Consider the following 17,465-nt stretch of genomic DNA (forward strand, 5'->3'; position numbering starts at 1 on the left):
TTGGCACAAAGGAAAGTCGCAAAATGGCATTTGTACCAAAACTGTGCCAAAAAGACTCCAAACATAGACAAAAAAGACAATAATGAATGCCCCCCATTGTGTGTGTGTGTTTTTTTTTACAAACTTTGCCTGGAAATATAAAACAGAACAGAATATTTTAAAATATATATCTACAGATTTTTTTCTTGTAGTTGGACACGGTCTTAAACTTTGAAGCTTTTTTCTTACTTTCCAGAAGCAGCAGACGAGTTCTCTGAGATTTCCCTCTGGCCGTGTAATGTGGAATGGATCAGTTCTTCCTCTTTGCATTGTTCACTCGCCTTGTGTGTAAACTTGATAGAAATGAGTCCAGAGAATTGCTGTGCATTACCACATCTGATATTAGAAGTCGTGCGGAGGTACAACCTGTTCAGTCTAGAACATCTTACATGATGGACAAGTCATCAATATCCACATTCATAGAAAAAAGAGCAAAATATAAAACATAATAACACCGAAGGAAAATCCTGGACTCCAATGCAAGATCTGTGTTGGAGCATTTGCTGATTATGTGGCACTTAAAGGAAACCTACCACTACGGATCTACCTATTAAGATAGGTGGTAGGTGCGTATATGTAGGTAAGGATAGCCCTTTTTAGGGCTAATCCTTTACTCCCCTCTATCTTTTCCAATCTTTAATCAGGGTAATATGCAAATTTTCTAAAGAGGCTACTGGGTTGCGGAGTAGCTGGAGCTGAGGCTACACACCACGGCTACTCCACGCCCCGGTAGCCTCTTCGATCCTCCTACCCAGACATTTCAGTTCTGCGCATGCACAGTAGCTCCGGCTCTGGAGCCGAGATTGCACAGCCACTGGCCTGTGTTCTGCACATGCGCAGAACTCTGGCTTCATGGATGAGTGCGCACACAGCTGAAGATGCCTGGGTAGGAGGATCAAAGAGGCTACTGGGGCGTGGAGTAGCCGTGCTGTATAGCCTCAGCTCCGGCTACTCCACACCCCAGTAGCCTCTTTAGAAAATTTGCATGTTACCAGGATTAAAGTTTAGAAAAAATAGAGGGTAGTAAAGGATTAGCCCTAAAAAGGGCTATCCTTACATACATTACATGCACCTACCACCAGATCTACCTTAGTAGGCAGATCCGTAGTGGTAGGTTTCCTTTAATGGAGCCTTTCACCAAGGTTTACTGCACTAAACTACTAGCCCCCTCTGGTAGGGTCTGACTTTTTTTTTTTCAAAATTTTAATCTTTTATGTGAAAATCTAAGAGCTTCACTAGAGTTTCCATAGAGTTCCATTTTAAAACAAGTTGAATGCACTGGTATATAGAGATGTATCTTCTCAGAGATCTCACTATATATCACTACAGTATCCTTTTCTTTCATTTTTCTTTGGTTGTTATTTAGTTTTAATTTTTTTAAAATGTATTTTCTGATTTTTTTAAAAAAAATCTGATATTTCTTTATTATTTTCAATGCTACACTTAAACATACAAACAATCTCCCTCCCTTCCCCTCCCACCCCAGCCAAGGCTACAAACAGACTGTGGTACAATTAGCATACATGTGGCATATGATCAAATCGCCACACAGGGCTATAATTAATTAAATGCCCTGGACCATGTACGGAGAGTTGCGTAGGGAAGATTATTATATATGGCACGGAAGGAGATTGCAGCTAGGTGGATCCAACCAACCTCACCTACCAAAAGGGAGTTCCTTCTGAGGATGGAAGCATTGCTAGTAAATAAAAGGGCTATATACAAGAAGGGGAAGGCGAGTACTAAGTTTGAAAAACTTTGGGGCCCATGGTCAGACACCCCCAGAGTGGTTACAGCAAAGCTGCTGAGAGTAGGAGAGTCCTGAAGTAGGATGTCATACTAAATTTCTATGTCTGTTTTCGCCTTGATGTAACTCGATCAGGAGTATCATCATTAGCATAAAGTATCATCATTATTATTCATTTATGAAGTCTTGCTGAAACTTTAGTTACAATTTAAGGGACAACAGTAAAGTTGTTCTACTTTTCACAAATCAATAGCTCTTTGGATGTACAACAACTTTGCTTGTTATCTTTGTTACCTATACCCAGCAGTTTCTTTGTTATAGCCCTCAGATTACCTCACTGCTGCAGGAGCTACTTCCTCTCCCTCTGCTAACAAACCCTGGAATCCATCCTATAAACAAATCTACAGCTCTACAGTCTCAGAAGAATGGAGGGGCTGCTTCTCCCTGCTCACAGAGGAGGAAGTCATGTGACTGTGCTTTCTCTGTGTATGTAGCAGAGTTGGATGTGCTCAGGACTGTGGATAGAGATGTCTTCTGCACAAAATAGGGAGATAAAAGATCTCCCCTCTTCCATATGAGTTCCTCCATCCCTGTCTGTGTTTCTAGACTTCACGTACTAATGCTTTCTTCCACTTATTACATGTTCCTTGGTCCTCCATGTGATGGAAGCTGCCAGGCTTTCACCATATACATCCTGTATGTGCACTGTGCAGTGTTCAGTGGATTTACTTGTATTGAATCTCACTGGATTTGCTGCTAAATTACTTCGAGAGAGAACACAAGGCAACATTGGAACTGTGGGCAAACTAATTGGACTCAGCTTGAGGGCAAACACAGAAAGAGCTAGGTCTCTGACCAATTCACATCTGGTGAGAAAGATTTTTGTCAAACACTTTCAGAACATAAAATGCCATAACTTTGGAAAGAAATGGGCGAGTAACACAATATGGGTATTGTTTTGTTTGTTTTTAGAATTTGGCAAAATCATTATAACTTTACAGTTACACTTTAAATGTTCCTACTGTCTTTATGTATTTTGAAATAATTTAATTTTGTTTAAATGGGTATTTCCATTAAGGGTATGTATCCCCCTATACACAGGATGGGGGTTAAATGCCTTATGATGAGATAATCTCCCACAAATCAGAATGGGAAACTACAAGTCCCGACCCCTAGCTGTCCTGTATTGCCAACTTCAGCTTGTCCGGTAAGCTTGTCCATTGGAATCAATAGGAAATCAGCAATATAGGATTGATGAGGAGGACTGTCCATCCCCCTTTGACAACCTTGTGGAGATCCCTTTGATCAGACAGTTTTCTTCTTCCCACAGAATAAGGGATATACACTCACCGGCCACTTTATTAGGTACACCATACTAGTACCGGGTTGGACCCCCTTTTGCCTTCAGAACTGCCTCAATTCTTCGTGGCATAGATTCAACAAGGTGCTGGAAGCATTCCTCAGAGATTTTGGTCCATATTGACATGATGGCATCACACAGTTGCCGCAGATTTGTCGGCTGCACATCCATGATGCGAATCTCCCGTTCCACCACATCCCAAAGATGCTCTATTGGATTGAGATCTGGTGACTGTGGAGGCCATTTGAGTCCAGTGACCTCATTGTCATGTTCAAGAAACCAGTCTGAGATGATTCCAGCTTTATGACATGGTGCATTATCCTGCTGAAAGTAGCCATCAGATGTTGGGTACATTGTGGTCATAAAGGGATGGACATGGTCAGCAACAATACTCAGGTAGGCTGTGGAGTTGCAACGATGCTCAATTGGTACCAAGGGGCCCAAAGAGTGCCAAGAAAATATTCCCCACACCATGACACCACCACCACCAGCCTGAACCGTTGATACAAGGCAGGATGGATCCATGCTTTCATGTTGTTGACGCCAAATTCTGACCCTACCATCCGAATGTCGCAGCAGAAATCGAGACTCATCAGACCAGGCAACGTTTTTCCAATCTTCTACTGTCCAATTTCGATGAGCTTGTGCAAATTGTAGCCTCAGTTTCCTGTTCTTAGCTGAAAGGAGTGGCACCCGGTGTGGTCTTCTGCTGCTGTAGCCCATCTGCCTCAAAGTTGGACGTACTGTGCATTCAGAGATGCTCTTCTGCCTACCTTGGTTGTAACGGGTGGCGATTTGAGTCACTGTTGCCTTTCTATCAGCTCGAACCAGTCTGCCCATTCTCCTCTGACCTCTGGCATCAACAAGGCATTTCCACCCACAGAACTGCCGCTCACTGGATGTTTTTTATTTTTCGGACCATTCTCTGTAAACCCTAGAGATGGTTGTGCGTGAAAATCCCAGTAGATCAGCAGTTTCTGAAATACTCAGACCAGCCCTTCTGGCACCAACAACCATGCCACGTTCAAAGGCCTCAAATCACCTTTCTTCCCCATACTGATGCTCGGGAGAACTGCAGGAGATTGTCTTGACCATGTCTACATGCCTAAATGCACTGAGTTGCCGCCATGTGATTGGCTGATTAGAAATTAAGTGTTAACGAGCAGTTGGACAGGTGTACCTAATAAAGTGGCCGGTCAGTGTATGTCCTTAATCTGAAAATCCCTTTAAGACCTCCATTCTTTGCTTTATGATAGCAAATAATGGAAACCCTGGATTTTTTACTTGATGGATAACAGTGACTACTACAATACAAGGTAACCACGATGAGATCTCAGATCAGATACTGTGGACACCTTAGGAATCGTATACCTCAAAGACTTTCCGGACCGAGTAATAAATGTATAATAAGAGACAAAGTGCAGATTACAAGAACATTTCATTCCTCATTAGGCTTTTCTCAGGCGAAGTGATCCAGTAACTTTCTCTTAGAATCAATTTTCTCTTTTGATCAGTCCCCTCAGGGAAAAACACATTGGGGGTCATTTACTAAGGGCCCGGTTTGCGTTTTTGCGACGGGTTAACTGAATTTTTCCTGTATTGCCCCGGGATTTTGGCACACACGATCGGATTGTGGCGCATCGGCACCGGCACGCACGCGACGGAAATCGGGGGGCGTGGCCGTAAAAAACCCCGACGGATTCGGAAAAACTGTAGCATTTTTTTTTAAAAAAGTGTCGCTCGACACGCTTCACCCACGATGGCTCGGTGAACTTCAGTGCGTTCCAATGGTCTTCAGCGCAGCATCGACACCTGGTGGACGTCGGAGGAACTACCTTAGTGAATCCCGGCCGGACCAGAATCCACCGCAGAGAACGCGCCGCTGGATCGCGAATTGACCGGGTAAGTAAATCTGCCCCATTCTCTCCTGTTCGGCCGTCTCATTCCATATTGTGTCTGTTTTATAAAATAATAAGGTTCTGGCCAAATGTCTATGGGATCCAACCTGATGCCCTTATATAATGGGATAATACAAGTCTCTGCCAGGACCCTATAAACCATAGGATAAAGGGTGCGGCTTCACCAGACGCCAAGGCAACATGGGGCCCCCTGCACAATGTGCCAAGTCATTATGAGTTCCCTCCGTACTTATGATAAATACAACTCATGCCCATATTTTTGGACTGTCTCCAAGTTGATGTAGTTACCTTACATGATAGTGACACATGTCCCCCAGGGAGCGTCCTTATCCTTCATCAAGGTTGGATAAAACATTCTACGTCCGTTTAATAAAACTTGGCTAAAAACATCTTTTCTCCTGTTTTGTTAAACCCAAGAGAAGAGGGTGACGCCGAGTCCCCGCTGTCACTGTTTACTTAACATTCATGTGTACATCGCCGGCTGATTGCTGCTTCACTCCAAACACTGGATGTTTTATTTATGGCGGAAATTACATTTTTTATTTATTTTTTTTTTGCAAATTGCACACTCCATTCCATACACCGTAAGCGGAAAATGGAATAAGTGAGCGGCTTCCCATCAGCCCTGCTCCTGGCGGGCGGCCGCTTCTGCTCTAACTGCAGTTACTTTACATATATCCTGAATGCACGCATTTCCCTTATTCTTTTATTATAAATATTTATTTTTATGTAATGATCACCAAAGATTAATGTACACAGTGTATAAAAATGTACAATGCAGTCCAGTGTTATTGCCTGCCTTTCCCCTTAAAGGGGACCTTTTACCTTCTCGCACCAATGAAGCTGAACACACCAAGATCTAAGGGCTGCTACACAGATTTTTAGGGGCATTTTGAATTTCCTTTCTAGTCACCACCGATGCTGAGATCAGTCCCAGTATTTGACCATTATAATCCTCTTATAAAGTGGAAATATATCTCTGGAAAACATTGCAAAGTGCCCAAACAATGACCTCTATATAGATAACACTGACCCATCATTACATCACTACTGACAATAGATGATGTCACAGCTTATCTCCTCCCCCTCCCTGTACAATGACCTCTATATAGATAACACTGACCCATCATTACATCACTACTGACAATAGATGATGTCACAGCTTATCTCCTCCTCCTCCCTGTACAATGACCTCTATATAGATAACACTGACCCATCATTACATCACTACTGACAATAGATGATGTCACAGCTTATCTCCTCCCCCTCCCCGTACAATGATGTCACTGTAATATAATATAGGTGATTGTGTTTTAGCTATGGGCCCAAGCGTCCTGCTAAGGGATCCATGATCAGCCACCAAATTTTATACTGAAAAGAACCTTCACGCATGAAATCCTCCTACATCTTTTTCTGCTCTTAATTCTCATGTACACAAGAGCTTTTTCATGACCTTTGAAATTCCTCCAATGCTCCTGAAACCACAGACTTCCACAGGTATAAGGGACACATCCCCCGTTCCCCAAGAAGTACAGAGCATTCCATATGCGGAATCAGCCTCTTGATACATCCTATTATTTTATTTGCTTTAGTTGCAGCTGCCTGACACTTGTCTATAAATTCAAGTTTGCTGTCCACCAAGTAGGTTGAAGTTCATCAAGTCATTTACTATTTAAAAGTGTAATATCTTTGACAGTCTTTTTGAGGCTTAGGGTGTGTTAAATTTCTTTGTGCTTTGCTTGACTCTTTATAGTGTGTACTGGGTTTTATATTGAGGCTAATTACACCACAGCTAGTTCCTCTACAGCTCTGCTCTAGTCCAGGAACAGTTAACCTTCCATCATAGTAAGGCCTCTGCTCTCTGCCCACCTATATAGACCCTGTTCACACCTCTGTGTCTGGCTCCAGTGTTTGAGTTTAGCCCTTGCTATACTTCTGCATTTCTCGTCATCTGATCTTGGCTTCCAATTTTTGACTTTTCCTTTGGACTTCAATTTTGTGCTGTATCCAAGGGTGAATCTAAACTTTCTGCTGCCTGAGGAGAGCTATACAATGGTGCCCCCCTTTGACCCATCCATTAGTAATATATTGGGTAATTTTTTTTTAGTAAGTGGGTTCCCCATGCAATGTGTGACATCCATTCTGATGTGAAGAGACACTATTGTTAGGTGTGAAGTCCCTGATGCTGTTCCCATCTTATTGCAGTTGGTGCTGCCTGAGGTGATAGGCTCAACTCACCTCATGCCAAGTTTGACCCAGACCAATACCTTATTCTTCTGTGTTATTTGTTTGTTAGTCTTGTTTCCTGTCCTAACTTTGGTTAAGGAGGGAGCATAGACTCATTACTAGACACTGGTTAGGGTGGTCCCAGTAAATAGGCAGCTGACAGTTTTGGGGGCTCAATTTTAGGGATTACTCCCATTACTCCCCATTTTAAATACAGACAGTCCCCGGGTTACGTACCAGATAGGTTCTGTAGGTTTGTTCTTAAGTTGAATTTGTTTGTGAGTCGGAACTGTATATTTTTTAATTGTAACCCCCAGACAAAATTGTCTGTAACAATTGGATTTTAAAAATGTTGGGTTGTCATAAGAACCAGGATTAATAATAAACCTTAATTACAGACGCCTGTGATAACTGTTACACATGATTATTGTAGCCTAAGGCTAAAGCACAGTAAATTACCAACAAAAGGTCTGTTTGTAACTAGGGGTCGCCTGTAAGTCGGGTGTTCTTAAGTAGGGGATCGCCTGTATATAAGTTGGATAACTATAACAAAATAAAATGTAATGTAAGATAATATAATACAATACAATTTAATATGGAACCATAAAATAAACTACTTTTTAACTGGAAATAATAAAAAATATGAAACCGTAGAATCTCTGTGAATTTTGACTATTTTTGGAGCTTAGCCTCCTGCCGAATCCAAATGGTGTAGGGAAGACTAAGCACTTAACACATTCTCATAATCAAAAATATTCAAATCTATATTTTATAGCGTCTCTCCAGACTCCTAGCTAGGAAACAAACATAATGCTATTTCTTGGCTCTCCAAACCATTTGTTATTGCCGGGGATGTATCCATAGAAACTCTCTATAAAATCTGCTTTCTATCAGATGATTTTACACTCTGTTTTCATTTCCTGCTGTTGGACAGAGATAAGATGAGCAGCTGGATCCTCCTGTGAAAGAACCGAAACGCGTTGTCAGCACAAGACTAAAATACCGTAAGAAGCAAAAAAAAAAAAAAAAAAATTTTTTCACATCTTCCTTTCCCTCATCTTCATCTTCCTGGCAGGGTGACAATCTATGCACATCTAAACAGACAGCACGATTTCACACCGCCAAATATCACAGCTCCGAAAGAAAAAAAAAATTACAAGTAAACTTTTATTAGGGCGCTAATTTCATACTAAACAAAATGGAGCCCGGGGCTACGGGTAAAAAAAATATACAATGTCGGAGAGAAAAAGAGCAAAAACAACAAAGTGTAATAATAACCTAGAAAACAAACAGAGATAAATTGTGTAAATGTATGTATGGTGGAAGACACAGGGCGGTATGGAGACTAAAGAGCGAATACGGAATTTACAGCGCGTTCCGGAACTCTAAAGGCGGCAGCTAATTATTAGGGAAGGATTTACAGTAGTTATAGGCGGAGTTGGTCTGTGTCAGAGGAAGGAGGAGACAGAGGCAAAAGTAGACGCAATACCATCGCTGTGGGGTCATACATTGGCGCAACATTGTAGTTGGAGATTAAGAGATATTTTCCTTGGCTCCAGGTCGAAATGTTTCAACATCACCTAAATTATCATAAGACTCTAAGAACAGGTACATTCAATTCAAAGCAACTGAAAATTGTTTCAGCATGTTTGTCACTCATCAGTGCAGATTAGGATTTCCAATGGTGATCTACATTGAGTATTCGGTATTATCCAAATTTTTGGCCTGAAGTAGACAGCAGCTTAATAGGAATCAGGTCTTCTTTAGGCCATGGAAACAGCTTATTTAAACCTCTGAATGCAGGTGAATATTATTTCAATGCGTTTGCTTTGCTGCTCATCAGTGCAGGTTAGGGTTTCCAACATTTAGTAATTAAATATTGGTATTACTAAAGGACCACAGCCACTTGTTTCGTACCACAACGGGGAAAAGATAGAGCCTTATGTGTATGGCCGGGCAGTGGTGTTTCCCATGGAGAGGGGAGGAGTTAGCTGCACTCACCCCTCCTCCTCTCCAGCTCGCCGACGTGCATGTACATGCGAATGTTGCCTAATTCTGTAGCGGGCGTGGACAAGGGGCCGTGATCAGGACTGCATTTCTAGTCTTTGTAAACAAACAGAGGCTCGGCAGTGACGTATGGCACTGAGGGTGATTGGGAGTGTGGAGAGAGGTAAGTATAAGACTTTTATTGTTTAAATAGTCCCCGCCCCCCAAGCCAAATAGTTTTTTTTTAAAATCCCAGACAATCCCTTTAAGACCTTAAGAAGACAGCTCCAGCAGGCTCATATTTTCTTTAGGTTAGAGGAAGAGCTAAATTAAAACAATCAATGTAGATGCTCATTGCTTAAAGGGGTATTCTCATCTGGGCATTCACATTCAGTTTCATTAATCTGCCATATATATACATTTCTTTAATAAGATATTATTTTACATTTTTTTACCTGTGTGCAGATAATTTCTCATAAATGCAGTGATATGGTCCATTACAACAGGAGTCTGTCCTTGGATACGACCACCTCTGCTGGAGGGATTGCACAAAGAAACAAAAGGTTTTGTATATGAAATGTCAGGGAGTTACTGCAGGTCTCACAGCCGTCCTGTGGTAATGACCGCTGAAGCCAAGCAGACAGGCAGGACTCAATTGCGCATGTCTGGACACCAAAATGTGAGGTGGTCGTATCCAAGGAAGCTATCTCGTTTCTAAGGGCAACATGGCTACATTTATGCGAAATTATCTTCACACAGGAACATTTTTTTTATAACATCCAATCGAAGAAATGTTTACATATGAGAATGAATGAAATTAAATGTGAATGCCCAGATGGGAATACCCCTTTAAGGGTGTATGTTGCTTCCCTCACCAATTGTGAACTACACTGAATAGTCAAATATGGCCGTTCACATGGCCGGAAGACAACAACTCAATCAGACTTATGTTTCCTTCACGCCATCAGATCAGGTAAATGAAAATCACTTAATGCCGACGTTCATTATTTTACAGTGTTTGTGTCTCATTATTGCAGTGTAGGACACCCAACATATATCTGCATTCATACCTTGAATTAAGCCATTGTTTCCAGATGTTTTCCCCCTCATCAGTGCAGCATAGGATTCCCAAAAGGCATCTACATTGAAATTTAGCTATTCATAGACCTGAAGAAGACATCAGCTAAATTGGAATCATTTTGTCTTTAGACCATGATGACAGCTAAATTAAACCCAAGGCAGGTGGCCATTGTTTCATGATGTTTGCTGCTCATCAATGCATGGTAGGTTTCCCCATGATGATCTACGATCAGTAACCAAACATAGACATTTTTAAGACCTGAAAACGGCAGCTCCATCAGACTCATGTCTTCTATAAGACACAGTTAGGGCTAAATTAAAACACTAAATGAAGGTGGAACATTTTTGATAAATGTGCCCCGCTATTTGTCAGTTCCTGCTTTGTAGCAGATAACCACGCCCCCCTGATGCTGCCCCCATCTTGCTGCAGGTGGTGCTGCCTGAGGCAAGAGGTTCAACTCGCCTCATGACTGGTGCACCCCTGCTGGGAGCTGACTGCAGGAGCTCCTCCTTCTTACAAAGTAAAATGTGATTGCCATCACCAGCTCCAAACATTAAAAAAAAATTAATAGGTTTTTAAATGCTCACAATGTAAAAAAGATAAAGGGGCTCATGTACTAGGGGTCTGAAACTATCATCTGCCGATTCCAATGTGCGCCGCATTAAGAAGGCCTTTTTGTCGCACGCGATCATATTTTGGTGGGGGGAGAACCGTCGGATGATCCGACGGATTCGGACAACATGCGGGATTTAACATTCAAAATTGTGTCGCAAGCCAAGCACTTACATACACCCGGAAGAAGAAGGTGAACTCCGGTGGACCTGAGCGGGAAGCAACACATGCCGGAAATTTGACGCACGATCTTAGTGAATCGCGGCAGCTCCGAATCCTCGTCGGACAACGCACCTCGGGGATCGTGACGGGATGGGTAAGTATATGTGCCCCAAAATATCCTTAGCTAGTTACATCTTTATATATTGCATTTTGGTAAAATTAAACGGTATAAGAGATGTGTTGGGGGCCTGTATATGATAAGACAATGTTAGGATTTTTGCTTCTCCACCGTTCCGGTGACATGGACCCTGCTACACAACATACTTCCTGTGTGTCACCCAACACCCACCGAATTGCTTCTCCAAATCTGTGCTCCAACCACTTATTGGGTGAATGATCTCCCTGGTTTTGCCAATGGTGCGTGGAGACACAGGTAGTAGAGTGCCGCAGATCCTTGGAGCCGCACAGGTGCCGGTTTTAGATAAAGTGGGGCCCCAAAATAAAACTATTTTATGACCAGTCACAGTCAGTAAGAGGCTCCTTTATCCCTGCGCAATAATAACACTTTGTAGTTACAAACAGTAGTAGGTAAGTATCTGTAATATGGGGCTGTAGGAGAATGTTATATGAGATACAGATGATAGGGAGATGGATGATAGAAGGGGCCCTGTGCAAAAGCCCAGCTTGCCACACCCTAAAGCCGACCCTGCCGCACTACATTAGTGGTAGTGGAGTAGGGATCGGTAAATACCGTCTTATCAAGTGATCGGACTGCAGCAGATCTATTTTCTGCCTCAATGGAAAAAACAAAGCCCCTATATAAAAATTATGATAAGATTGATAAATATCCCTGATGTGTTTCCTAGAAGGTGTATACAATCGTCATAATCAGCTCGGAGCTTACAAGGCTGAACAAGCAGCATCACAATAATATCCCATAAAAACAATTAATAACAAAGTAACGGTTGATCGCCCCCGCAATTCTATCCCTAAGGCACATGTAAGTAAAATTATCTTATTAATTGTAAATCTGTATAAGTCAGGTATAATCACCTAGACAAACAACGAAGCTGAGCTCTATCCATTCCACCGAGCGCGGGGAAAATAATGATATATAAAGTACACAAAAACTAATTGGTTATATGGATAATTCTGTAAGACGCTAAGATTTATTTTCCAAATGGGAATGGAAAAAAGTTTTTCAAGAGACTAAGTTACTGTTTGTAGCTGATGGATAGGTAACATCACGGGGACGGTTGGTGAATTCCCATCGATTTGGTAAGTGTTCAAATGATACATGGGCAAGACCTGTCATAGAGTTCATCCGAACATATCGGAGAGGGGAGTTTCGAGACTCAAGTACTATGAGCCCAGTCTTGGTAAATTCCCCCCATAAAGTACCACCATAAGAGGCCATAAAAGTAATTCTCCTACTGACCTCTAAAATGCTACATTTGGGTAGAGTATCTCCTTGGTGAGAGATTGTTGACTCATAAATATGCAGAGTTCAAAGACTCTATTGGATGTTTGATGGATATTTCTCATGGCCGGCTTTCCACTCCAGTCATCCAGCAAGGATTTGGAATATCTCCTCCAAATTATGGTATATCATTGCCCCAACCGCCCAGATTTATTATAAATCCAGCATTTATGGCACCAGCTGGAACAACAGATTTACCAATCTGCAAGTATACAGGATCTATATGCCTAGCCGGGGTCAGCTCCAGGTTTCAGTAGGCCACTGGGCGACAGAGCTTCAGTAGGTCCCTTTGCAGTGAAGCATTAAAAATTTCAGAAACTAAAACAGTCTCCTGTTCCTTAGCTTATAATGCCAAACAGCTCCTTAATGGTTATTTTATATAAGCCCCCCTCACACCCCATGGATTCATTAGATACAGCCTCTCACCCCCATTTATTCCTTATATACAGCCTTATGTGGGCCCCCGCAGCAGTTCTGAGCCCCGGCACTTGCCCAGCTATGCCCAGTGCTGGTGCCGGCCCTGGGCCTATCCATAACATCTGTAGATAAATGTGCATACAGAGCCAGTATTCTGATGCCAATGATAACTCATATTGTATGTAGGCTAGAGGCGCCAATACGGTCCTCCGGCTTCCTCTCCATTTTACAGTTATTCCCCAATCATTTTCTCCTTTCTTTCTAATCTTGCAATCACTACCATATATCATTACACTGGCAGAGAGAAGGTGTCATTCCATTCCAAGGTATTTTTTTTTTGGTCAATGGGTTTATATATTTTTTTGAATTTTAATTATAATAACTTATGGTTTTATGAACTCAACTTGTTATTTAGTTATTTAATTTAGTTATTTAGTGCCTTGGGGATGTTATAGGCCATGCAACCCAACTCCAACCTTCAAAAAGGGATAGTTTTAACTCTTTTTTATTGTTCTTTACATTTTTGGTTAGTGATATTGCATTATAGAAGCACATTGGGGCAGATTTACTTACCCGGTCCTGTCGCGATCCCATGCTGCGTTGTCCGATGAGGATTCGGGTCGGCCGTGATTCACTAAGATCGTGCGCCCAAGTTCCTGCATCGGTCGCTTCTGCACCAAGGTCCGCCGGAGTTCACCTGCTTCTTTCCGGTGCATGTACTTGTGTGTCTTGCGGAACAATTCTAAATGTTAAATCCTGCGCGTTGTCCGAATCCGTTGGGTTGTCCGACAGCCCACCCCCGATTTATGTGCAAGCCGGCGCCAATGCACCAAAATCCAATCTCGTGCATCAAAATCCCGGGGCAATTCGGCGCAAAACGGGAATCGTCGGGAAACCCGAAAAAAATGCATCCGACGGACTCTTAGTAAATGAGCCCAATTGTTTTCTTTTTTAATCCAGGAGGAGAACCTGTGGACCGGTAACACCCTACTTACAAAAGGTGCTGGTAATCTATTGGGTTAATGTAGCAGGACACAAACAAGGGGCCGCGGGCGGAATCCCTGTCACCACTTAGGCCGGCGGTACACGTGGCGTTTTGAACCCATTTTTGGGCCGTTTTAAGTAGTCCATTAAAAAACACATTCGTTGTTTCGTTTTTGTCCGTTTTTCCCAATTACCATAATTATCATAAATGGGGAAAAACTGAAAAAAAACATGCATTTTCAAAAAAAACGATGCGTTTTTTTAAAACGCATGCTTTTTTTAACGGACTGCATACAAACGGCCCAAAAACGGGCTCAAAATGCCACGTGTGCCGCCGACCTTAAATACTTACTGTACATAACACAGACAAGGGAATTTTTCTAAAACTCAACTTCCAATAACTTCTTACGATCCTTGTTTTTTCCTAGCGCTTGTTTACAAGAGAACGTCACGAGCTGTGATTGAGATAAACCTCAGCAAAACAGTGACAAAAACAGCACGAATTATCCTTGTGCTTATTTTTAGATGTGGTAATTGGATAATCACCCTGGGTCTGTGCGCTTGCGCTTTTTTGCCTAATCCCAAAACTTTTTGGTTGCTTCCTCATACAGTTAATAGTAGATGGAAATGTAATCCCAACAATAAAATATGGTGCAATATGTTTGTGTTAATGAATTCTTTTTTTAATTGTATGTATGGCCCCATGAATCCTAAAATACAACAAAACTTACATAGAGTATAATAGGATAAAACTGAGAAGTGATTAGAAAATTCATTTTTTTTGGGGGGGGGGGGGCAATTATCAGGAAGGGGGTTCTTCCATCATACCACAGCGCACATGGGTCCATATATATGATAAATGTGTTTATGTATGTTTATTTATGTTGCCAAAATTGATAAATGCACATTTTTTTCCTAACAATTGTTGGGGATTTATATTATGTCAATACTTATTTTGCTAATAAAGCTTTATTGATTGAACAAAATTACAAGATGGGAGGTCAAAACTCGTCTCATTTCCCTTGGAGTTGTTTAGCACCCATCCACCTTGAGTATTTTTCTATTGTCAACTCACTCCTTCCGTTGGACAATGATCTTTTAATATATTGTGGATAAGCTTTAGAATTCATCATTTCGATTTAAAGGGAACCTGTTACCAGCATTGGGATTCTTAGCTGATGACAGGTTCCAATAGCCTATTTGAAGATCATCAGAATTCTGAATCATTCAGTAGTTTATATAAGATTAATTCACATGACCTGGCTCCCTGCAAGCAGCATGTGGTGAGTCCTGGGGGGAGGTAGCTGCAGCCTGTGTCTCAGTCTCCTCCAAACTCATGCACCCCTACTACTTGTCATGTGCATTAAGCAGGTAGTGGAGGGAAGTGGATAGTGTAGAGTAGAGGAAGAATGTATGAGGAGACACAGGTACACACAGGATGCAGCTCCCCCTGGGACTCACCACGCACTTCTGGCAGGGAGCCAGGTAATCAAACTATTATAAACTACTGCAATGACAAAGGCATTTTTAAAATCAGCATAGCATAGGCTATTGGAACCTGTCACCAGCTAAAAATCACATTTCCAGTGACAGATTCACTTTAACCCATTCCCACCTAAAATGTTTTCCAATTTAGATTTTTTTTATCGCCCCAACTTTCAAAAGCCAACATTTTTATAATTTGCCAATTACAGAACCATTTGAGCTTCTTGGGGAATGGAGGATGTGACCCTTCTATATGCTTTCAATCTGTGGCTTTGAAGGACATACAAAGGTCTTGAAATGGCTCTTGTGCACATGTGTATTGAGAGCAGGAACAGATGTACGAGGATTTCAGTATAAAATTTAGTGGGTAGTTTAGGTGGCCATGGGCCCGCTAGAAGGCTTGAGCCCCAGGCTACTGCCCAAACCGCCCGACCGCCTATATTATAATCCACTACTGGATCACCCCATGGGAAAACTGTACAATTACAAAAACGTAAAAAAAAGTAAGAGTGAAACTGACCCCCCTCAGATACCATGGTCACATTGTTTTCAATCTTATCATATCCAAAACAGGATCTGATACCGATATCAGAAAGTAAAATCTTGATTGAATATAACATAAGCTGTGACTGCTTAAAGGAGAAGTTTCATCAATATGCGATAAGCCGGAATCTTTTTGCAGTATTGATTCAATTCAAAACGTCAATTGAAAAATTTTACGCTGACTGGTTTTTCACTTGAGATTCTCAATACTAAAGCAGACAAGTTTAAGAGTGATGCTGCTCATTATACACCACATTATTTATAGACATGGGAAGCTACCGGTAAGGAATTATGCCCTCCAAGTGAAGTCATCGATGAAGAAGATCTAATGTTAAGTCAAGAATCTCATCTCTTCAATAGTCATAATTTTTCTCCTTCCGATCTGTCAATTTTTTGGATCAAATCAACGTCTCAGACCAGCTAGAAAAATACTGTCCCCAGAAGAAGTCCCCAGAGGATGGATCAATCATCAAGACACAGATGACCTTGGTGGGTTTAGGACAATATGCTTACAGTATATTTACAGGATCATTGAGGGTTGTGTCTCTCCGTAAATCTTGTAATGTGTAGTATGTGACCATCCAAGATGAAAGTCAACCAAATTCCATTCCCTTTGTATATCTAAGAAGATGCCGAAAAAATCCACCTTGTTAGAGGTCGACATGGCCAGTTCTTGTTTTCTTCCAAGATTGTATGTGTGGATGCTCTCATACGTGCACAAGACAAGAATGCATGTGTATGGGGGTGGAAGGGAAAATATATGTTGGTCAATTGAGTATCCAACGGCTATTGGAGATTCATGGGCCAGCTTGACCCAGCCTCAAATCTGTGATTGCAACTTTGATTTTAGGTCTGTACTTAGTTCAGGTAGAGTTCCCCTTATTTAGACCTCAAATTGTTCATGACCATTTTCTGCTTTACCTTCTGGTGCTTTGCAGCATTGACTAATGTCCCCCCCCCCCCCCATTTCTGTCGCCGGTGCCAATGTCCCGAAATCCGATCGCGTGCGCCAAAATCCCTGGGCAATTCGGTGCAAAACGGAAATATTTGGGAAACCTCACGAAAGTGCAGCATTGGGACCCTTTGTAAATTAGCCCCATTGAGTCCACAATCCACTTTTCATTACACTTCTTATTCCTGACACCCTAACCTTCAGTATATGGAGAACAGGGATCTATTGACCCTTATTCTAGCTGTTAAAGTGGCTGCAAGTGGATGGACAGTCAATAAAGAGGTGGCCAATAATGCACCTTTAAATTTTTGGGAAACAAGGCAAATGTGGTGGAATTACAGTGATTATTATAATAAATGGGGTGCTGGTGTTAAATATGAATTAATGAGGGGGAACTATGTGGTAGTATATATATATTAAATTATATTGAGGGTCCATAGTGTATTATCTGTATATGCAGTAGGCACATAGG

The sequence above is a fragment of the Engystomops pustulosus genome, chromosome 5 (assembly GCF_040894005.1).
Source record: "Engystomops pustulosus chromosome 5, aEngPut4.maternal, whole genome shotgun sequence".
In the NCBI taxonomy this organism is placed as follows: Eukaryota; Metazoa; Chordata; class Amphibia; order Anura; family Leptodactylidae; genus Engystomops; species Engystomops pustulosus.